The sequence below is a fragment of the Condylura cristata genome, unplaced genomic scaffold (genome assembly GCF_000260355.1).
Source record: "Condylura cristata isolate star-nosed mole 26May11 unplaced genomic scaffold, ConCri1.0 scaffold00007, whole genome shotgun sequence".
Taxonomy (NCBI): domain Eukaryota; kingdom Metazoa; phylum Chordata; class Mammalia; order Eulipotyphla; family Talpidae; genus Condylura; species Condylura cristata.
This window is the reverse complement of record NW_004567108.1, coordinates 63568239-63577022: the sequence shown is the minus strand read 5'-3', so window position 1 is coordinate 63577022 and position 8784 is coordinate 63568239.

Here is an 8784-nt window from a genome sequence, read left to right as displayed (position 1 = left end):
TACCTGGATTCAGAATTTGCAGGGTCAGCCATCTCTGCCTGTAGTTGTGATCTTCCAGCAGGGTGTGGAGCCTTCTGAGGATCAGAGAGGCTTCCGCAGCCACCTGCAGAGAGGAAAAATTCGGAGACTTTGCTTATAGTACAGGGACTGACACTGAGCTGCTTTTGCTACTGTTGCAGCCTGGCAGGGAAGGGGGAGACGGGACCCAGCAGCTCCCCGAGAAGTGAGTGAGGCCATAGAAGGGCCACTGAGCTGCTGCCGTTGATGGTGGAGTGTGGCCAGTCTTTGCTGTGTTGCAGCATCTCAGCAGCATGGTGGTATCTCCAGTTGTGTCTATTGTGTTTGTGAATTGGGACTTGGCCTACGGTCTGGTTGCCATATGCTCCAGGCCTCAGGTAGTAAGAAGCCATTTTAGTTTAGGCTTTTGGCTTGTCTTGAGAACACAACAGAGTTCGGGTGCAGTAAAGGGACATTTTTGGTTTCTATAAAGTCTTTGATTTTCCCTGGTTTGTTAAATAACCCCCAATATTTTTCTCAGAGCCTGAGTAGTCTTAAAATTGTGTCCATTGGTGAAGACCAGAAAGCGACCTGGAGCTTATCTAGGAACTGTCTTTGGCCATTGTTCATGCCCTCGGTGCCCCGTATCAGTTTGGTGTCCATTCCCTTCGCTGTCTGGCTTCCTCCTCATATGCACATGCAGAAAAACATCTCCCCAGGAAATTCTGTGGAAAATCAATAAGAGTCCAGGGTGTTCAGTGTCTGCTGCCCTCATCGCCTGTTAGCCCTGGTCCAAGTCCTGTTTGGGGAGTCCCAATTAATGAACCAGGAAGTGTCAAGGAGTGTCTCTAGGTTCTGCCCAACTACACACAGAGAGAGAAGACACATCCAACATGCAAAGGTGGGGTCTTCATTCTTCATGGGTGGCTCAGTGGTCACATCTCAATGCTCTCACATCTAGTCCCGAGTAGGATCACAGTCAAATAATTCCCACATTGCCCAGCAGGGCTACTTCTCCTTTGCAGCATTTTTCAGGGAATCAACCAACCCACTGCCCTCTTCCGCCTCTGGTGAATCCTCTGATCACACAATTCTGGCCAGGATCAGCTCTTTCTGCAGGTTTCTGCTTTTGTTAAAAAAGATAAATAAATATTGTTTGACTGGACCACGTTGTCTATACTCTTTGCGTCCATTCACACACGCTCAGCCCTCTTTCTCTCTGCGGACTTGCAGAACTTTCTCCCCAGTAGATGAACCTCCAAAACCTGCCCCCGCCTCACTTCCCCTTCGGGCCTCCGCCCCTGTTCCCAATCCTGCCTGGGGGTCCTAAGTGAGGGCACAGGAAGGAGCAAGGATCGTCTCTGCGGTCCACCCAACTCCACAGAGCAAGAGGACACGTCCTAAAGGTAAACGTGGGGTCTCTGGGCTTCCTGGGTGGCTCAGCGGTCACATCTCACCTCAGGTCCTGAGTGGCATCACGGCCATGACCTACCCACAGGGCCCAGCAGGCCTCCATCTCCCCTGCTGCTCTCCTTGGCACTGTGTCTCAGGGCCTCCACCTCCTCTCACCCTGTTCTGCCTCTGCTGAATCCTCTCATCCTACACCTCTGGCCAGCATTCGTTCTCCAACGTGCAAAATCGAAAGAATCATTTGGGGTTCTTTCTGTCTGCAGGCAGAGAGTGCAGTGGGCTGAAGGAACAAAATCTATCAAGTCAGCTCTACTTCACTGCAGTCAATGCATGTTTTAAATGTACACAGCCGCCCCTGTGAGGGCCCCGTGTCCATGCATGGGTGTAAACTTGAGGAGGTCCTTCTTACGTTTGGGGACATCACGGGAGGCCAGGCTCCACAGTCGGTTGAACGGATTAGTGTCTCTGGGATGATGTATGATCATCAAGTCTTGTATGATCATGGTTGACAGATAGATGGCTTCATGTGTGTCAACTTCAGAGCAGAGTATAGTGTAGGAGTCAGTGGTCTGGTTGGCCTATATGAATTTCGGGTTCCTAGGGTTGGCATTTGGAATGACTCTGCTCAGGTTATTTCTGTCTCAGGACAGAGGATGTCTGGCCTGCAGCTCACATCAGCTCTCTCGGGCCAGATCTGGTACAGTCCCCCTCATGCCGGTTCCATTATGGGGCAGTATAGCAGGGGGCATAGCTGCCGCACCTCCTCCAGGCCCTCAGTTCAGCTTCTGTGCTGTGATGTCTTACCACATGTGTTCTCAGGAACGTTCCATCAGCTAAAACTGTCTTCACGTCCATGATCAATTCAGGGCCTCCCCGCCATGTTCCCTAGAGTGCACCCTCCATGTGGATTTTGGTATTTCAGGTTCTGGGACAAGAACAGACATACAGACCAGTGGATTTGAATAGAAAACCCAGATATAAACCCACAGGTTTATGGACATCTAATCTTTGACAAAGGAGCAAAGAAGATACAATAGAACAAAGAAGTTTGTGCTGGAAAAACTGGGAAGCTACATGCAAATAAAATGAAACTATATCACTGCCTTTCAACATACACAAAAATCAACTCGAAGTGGATTAAAGACCTAGACATAAGAATGGAAACCATATAATACCTGGAAGCAAAGATGGGCCTACTACACAACATAAACTTCAGCAACATCTTTAAAGATAGAACACCCAATGCAACGAGAGTGAAGGCAAGGATAAATAGATGGACAACATCAAGTTAAAGAGCTCTGATAGCAAAAGAGATATTACAAAAAACAAACAGACATCCCACTAGTTGGGAAAAAATTTTCTCATACAAAACTACTGATAATGGATTGATCACAAAAATATACAGAGAACTGATGAAGCTCAACAAAAATAAACAGCCCCATCAAAAAATGGGCAGAAGAGCTAAAAGGACACTTCTTCAAAGAGGAAATGTAGATGGCCAACAAGCTTATGAAGAAATTTTCAACATCACTTTTAATAAGGGGATGCAAATTAAAACCACAATGAGATACCACCTCACCTCAGTGAGAATGGCACATCTTCAAACAACTAGCAACAACAAATGTTGGCAAGGATGTGTAGAAAAAGGAACTCTCTTGCACTGCTGGTGGGAATGCAAATTAGTACAACCACTATGGAAAACTGTTTGGAGGTTCCTCAAACTGCTAAACATGGAACTTCCCTATGACCCAACAATCTCACTCCTAGGTATCTCCCCAAAAGACACAAAAACACAGATTGAAAAAGAACTTGCACCCCCATGATTATTGCTGCCTTATTAACAATTTGAAAGATATGGAAATACCCCAAATGTCCAAAAGTAGATGACTGGATTAAAAAGATATATACAATGGAATATTGCTCAGCAACCAAAAAATAAGAAACACCTGTCTTTTTCAGCAATATGGATGAAACTGGAAAAGATCATGATTAGTGAAATTAGCCAGAAAGAAAAGGAAAAATACCAGATGGTTTCTCTCATAGCAGGAATATAATGGAACAGGTGAGAAAATAATGATAATGATGAATAGCTATATACCAGAGAAATTTTGTGGGGGTGGAGTAGGGAATGGGATCAAAAACAGTGGGGGCAGGGAAATGCACTGGACTATGGTGTAGCGCACTAGTGATCTGGTGATGGGAAGCCCAAGGGGGATTGCAAATGAGGTGGAAAAACACACAAAATTATATATATATATATATATATATATATATATATATATATATGGAAAAATAGAGATGCATTCAAAATGAAATACCAATGGGAGATGGCAGAAGCCCTGCCCAGATTACATTGTCTCCTTTTTATCAAATCATCAAATCCTTTGCTGGACAATTCTTTTCCATATGGATCACAGGTTCTCATACAGGAGTTTCTTTTCACGTATCACTGACTCTCACAAGTCACCCATAAAATCTCTCAATATATATCTCACCTGTCTCTGCACAAAATATATCTTTCCTTCTTCAATTGCTGGTTTTTATTCACTCTTCACAAAATCAGTATAAGCACCTCTTCTTTTAGGAAACTTTCTTTGAATTCTTTGTCTCATTTAGAAAGGATTCAGTGTGCCTTATACAGAACTCTACAACTGTCCTTAGTACAACAGACTATAATTTTGTCTTTGATTTTCCCCATTGCCCTCATCACAAACTATAAATTCTATGTAGCTAAGGAGATCATCTACAAGTCCTCTGTCCTTTTCTTAATATTTTTTTTATTATTATTCAGCTCCCTTTCTCTCTTCTATGCAGTGTTCTTGATTCAATGGAAGTTGCCTTCTTTCTATCACAAACTTAAGATCTGATATTTAAGGCAGTGTATCTTCATCAGGGGCAAATTGGTGCCTTCAAGGAACAGTGTCTATACTCATATTTAGCTGTCATAACAGGGGTTTACTATTGGCATCCTGTTAATAGAGACCAGAGGAAATGGTAAGCATCCTACAATGAAGAGGAGAGTGTTTTCTGCATGCCCATTCTCCACCTGGGACCTACTGAAGAATTATCCAACCCCAAATGTCAATAGTGTTGAGGTTGAGAAACCTTTGATATGTGCAATTTGTGTGACTTTTGCTTTCTAATTGCTAATGGTCTAGGGATTAATAAATGTCCTAAGTATCAATCAGACTGAAGCAAAGGACTGATTCTACAACTGAGGAAGAGATAGATGATAAGGTTAGAAGCACACATTGTATAGAATGCTAAGTACAATCTTTACTCTGTAATAGGGCAGTTGTTAGGGGCACAAACTGGCCGAGGCCACTGCCCAAATAATTTACGTGTCACTGAGTTCTTCACCCACACACAATTGCAAGACTACTCAAACTCAGGAAATAAAGGGATTTAGTTAACAATCCAGGAAAAATAAGTCCCTGTGGCCAAAAACTGCCTTAACTTAGCCAAAGCCACATCCAGTGTTACTCAGTCCTGTGCAAAAACAGCCACATTTTTAAGATGGCATCTTCCTGCCACTGTGGACACAGGACAGCCAGGATACAGGGCCGTTTCTGACTCACAAAGACAGCAAAAAATAGCAGAAGATGCTCCAGGAGTGCTGGGATGCTCCAGCACAGCACCAAACAGGTGACACTCAAAACAATAGCCACCAAATGACCGACAAGTGGACACGCTCAGTCTTCTCAGCAAGATGCCTGGTTCAGGGTCTTGACCTTTTCCTACAGGTCACAGCTCGTGAGACACCTGGCTCCAAGTCTTCCTCCTCTTCTCCAGGGTACTACAACAACAACAAAACCAAAAAGTGTTTCAGTCACTCTGCTACTTGCAAAGCTCCCACAAACAGCCATACTCACACATCTAAATAGAAGGCCAGGCTCCAGGCCTCCATCTTCTCTGCCAGTCTATAACAGTCTTTAGAAAAATCAGCATGATGGGAGGCCCAAATCCAACAACTAAATTACCAAGACTAAGTCTAAATTACCAAGACTAAAGCACAACAAAATCATCCCTTTCACACCCCTCTTCTGCCATCATAGATCACTTATCCGGAGCTCCACCCCACTTTTTTAACATTTTTCCTGAGACTATCTATTTTCACCTGCAACATCTTCCAAGGGACACCACCTGTAATATTACCAGGATTGGAAGGATATTTCAGCAGAGTGGGCCTATTATACAGTGTATAGATAGATGGGAGGGTAACAGAGTGTGACACCCTGCAGCACTGCGAGACAGCTATGGCTGTATTTCCTAATGAAGTGACGTTATATGACCTCTGTTATGTCCCTAGTTGTTAGCACAGTACTCCACAGCTAGAAAAGACTCAAGTGATTTTGGAAAGTTGGAACACAATATATAAATTATGATTCTGAATCAGTGATCTTATTTCTTTTTTTGAAAGATTTATTTATTTATGCATATGGAACTGGGATACAGGCCAGAGGTGCAGGGGGTGAGAGGATTACCAGAGACAGAGTAGGGAGCAGAATAGGCAGATTGACAAAGTACACTGCTAAAAGGAGCAGCGGGTGAGAGAGGAGAGGTCTGCTGCACCATGTGCGTCACCTCTCTGGCCTGGGATACAACTAGTGCTAAAGAGGCTGCAACTAGCATTTCAACCAGTAGTGCCACAAGGGAGGGCCCCAGTGTTCTTGTTTCTTAAAAAAAAAGAAACTATTGTCACCTTTAATGTCTGTGGTTACAAGAAAAATTAACATGCAATAAATTCAAAATTTCTCTGTGTTTTGAAAGAATCTTTTAGATGAGTTTTGCATAAACAGCAAAATCAGTATGTTTGTGTGTGTGTGTGTGTGTGTGTGTGTGTACTGGGAGAGGGGAGATGTTCTTTGAACCTATCTCCCTAGTATAGATTTTTGGTTACCTTCTTGGATCTCTTCTCTAGCCTGACTTGAAGGTGAAAGCCAGAGACTTCAGTGATGAGATGCCATTGACCTGCCCTTTGGGGCTACAAACATAAGAGAAGTCTTCAACTTTCTACTTACCACCTCCAAGTCCTCCCTTTCTGTTCCCTGATAGTTTAATATTGGCCTTGAAGGCATCAGAGATATTTCACTAGCAATGGCTTCAGAATGTATATATATATACATATATATACATATATATACACATATATACACATATACATACATATACATACATATACACACATATATACATATACATATATACATACATGTATATATGTATATATGTATGTATATACATATATATGTATATATATGTATATATGTATGTTTATACATATATATGTATATATATATGCGAAAAAAAGTGTTATGTTTCAGATTAATTCAGAGAGGGAAGGTCTTATGGTCTTATTTTGGGCCCCCTTACACATCACACACAATGGCAATCTAATATTTGCTGCCCTGATAATTTTTGTAATGTGAAAGGCAATCTATAGTTCTGACAACAAGAATTAAGAGCATAGGCACTCCCTGGTGGTGCAATGGGTTAGGAGGCAGCACTGCAAGCTAGGGGCAGCTGCTTCAGTGCTAGTTCAATCCCTGTTCCTGGGAGGTGACCACATAGCTCAGCAGACCTCTCCTGTCTCACCTGCTGCTCACCTCAGCAATGTACTTCCTTAATCTGCTTGTTCTGCTCCACACTCTGTCTCTGGTGAATTCTCTTGCCACCCCTGAACCCCTGGCCTGTATTCCAGTCTGTATGCATAAATAAATAAATCTTAACAACAACAACAAAAAGAATTAAGAGCATAAAGTGTTGCTTTTTAGTGTGTACTATCTCTGTACCCCAAATTATTTAACTCTAAGTAATACATTCTATAAACATGTTTAAGAATGTAAGTTCCTAAGAATGTAAATGTTTGTAAATCCCCATTACTTTTTTTTTTTTCTGTCTGTTACAATGGAAGACATTTCTTTTTCGTTAATTAGAAGTAAAACTGAGACAGCCTAGGTGAAGTCAGTGAGCTAGTCAGATGAGTCCTGTTTGAACAGATGAACTGTTCATGTCATGAAGGGAAGAGCATTGTCCAAAAAATTTGACCCATCATACTGACCATGAGGCACCAGCTAGACAGAAAGTATGATCGTCATCCTGACTGATGATTATCTCACAAATTCCTGGAGGGAGAATGCAAAGACCCCACATGAACAGCTGGAATGTAACCTGTCTGCACATGACCTAGCCCAACCCAGAACTAGCTAAGATGCTGATCTAAGGGAGTCTGCCTCCTGGAATTAGCCTTTAAGTACTTCCTCCTAACTACCCTGGGGGAGCCTGGCTAAATTCTCCTCCTACTCGTAGACCCCCCCCCCCCAAAAAAAAAGGAGTCTCTAATTAAGCCTGGTTGAACTACACCTAACACTCAGCCGCGGGTTGGGAGGGGGTGAGGGATAGGGAAGTCTTCTCCTAAAGGGCAAAGGACCCAATCTTTTGGCTTATGGCTTGTAACAAAATATGGATGGCACATTTAGAAGGCACTATTAATTTTTATATCTTTTTGTTTTTATTTTTTTTTTTTGGCAAAGCAACTTAATTAGAAAATAGTCTTCCTTCTAACAACAGATATTTACTGACAACAAAAGTAGTTGGCATTTGTATCGAAATTTTTGTTACTGTTCGCTTGAAGATCATCAGATTTTCAATGAGATTTTTAAAATATAAAAAATGCAAAGCACTTTACTTTTTAAAAGCGGTCTCGGAATTTATAAAGTACATTTTCAGTAGGTCAAATTGAGACACAAGTAAATATTTATGTGAGAAGCCAGAACCAGGACAAAGGCTCCAGGTCACAGCTCTAGTTCTGTGTGCACGTGGGTCAAGTGCGCCCGTGCAAATGTGTGCAAGCGTTTGGCTGTGTGCAACAGTGAGTATGCACGCGCCACCGCAAGGCACAGGGCCTCTGGGTCAGGCCTCGCGTGTCCCCAGCTCCCGGGATCCCCGTGGCGGAGAGGGGGTTAAGAGGATGAGCATGGCTCCCGTCCCAAGCAGGGGCTGTGGGACTAACCCTGGGTCGTGTGCAAACGCGGTGGCGCCAGCTCTTTGTGTGTCCACGTGCGCCTTAGCGCCGCGGGCACCATTTTCTGCTGCGCTCAGGACAGGCACATAAAAGGGAAGGCAGCTGCCGCCCGTCGCCGTCCTCTTTCCCTCAGATGCCCTTTGCTGCAGGTTTATTATTACAGTACGGGCCGCACCTCCTCTGTCCTGGTCCTGGCGAGCCGCCGGTCTGTGCAGCGCCCTGGCCGCCTTTGCGCCTGGCGCGCCCCCAAACCGCCTCCTCCACCTCCTTATTTGTCTGAAAAGTCAACGCACGTCGAGGCAGAGAAGCCCGCGGGGGGCGGGAGCGGCGGGATCGGGGTGCGCGCGCTCCAC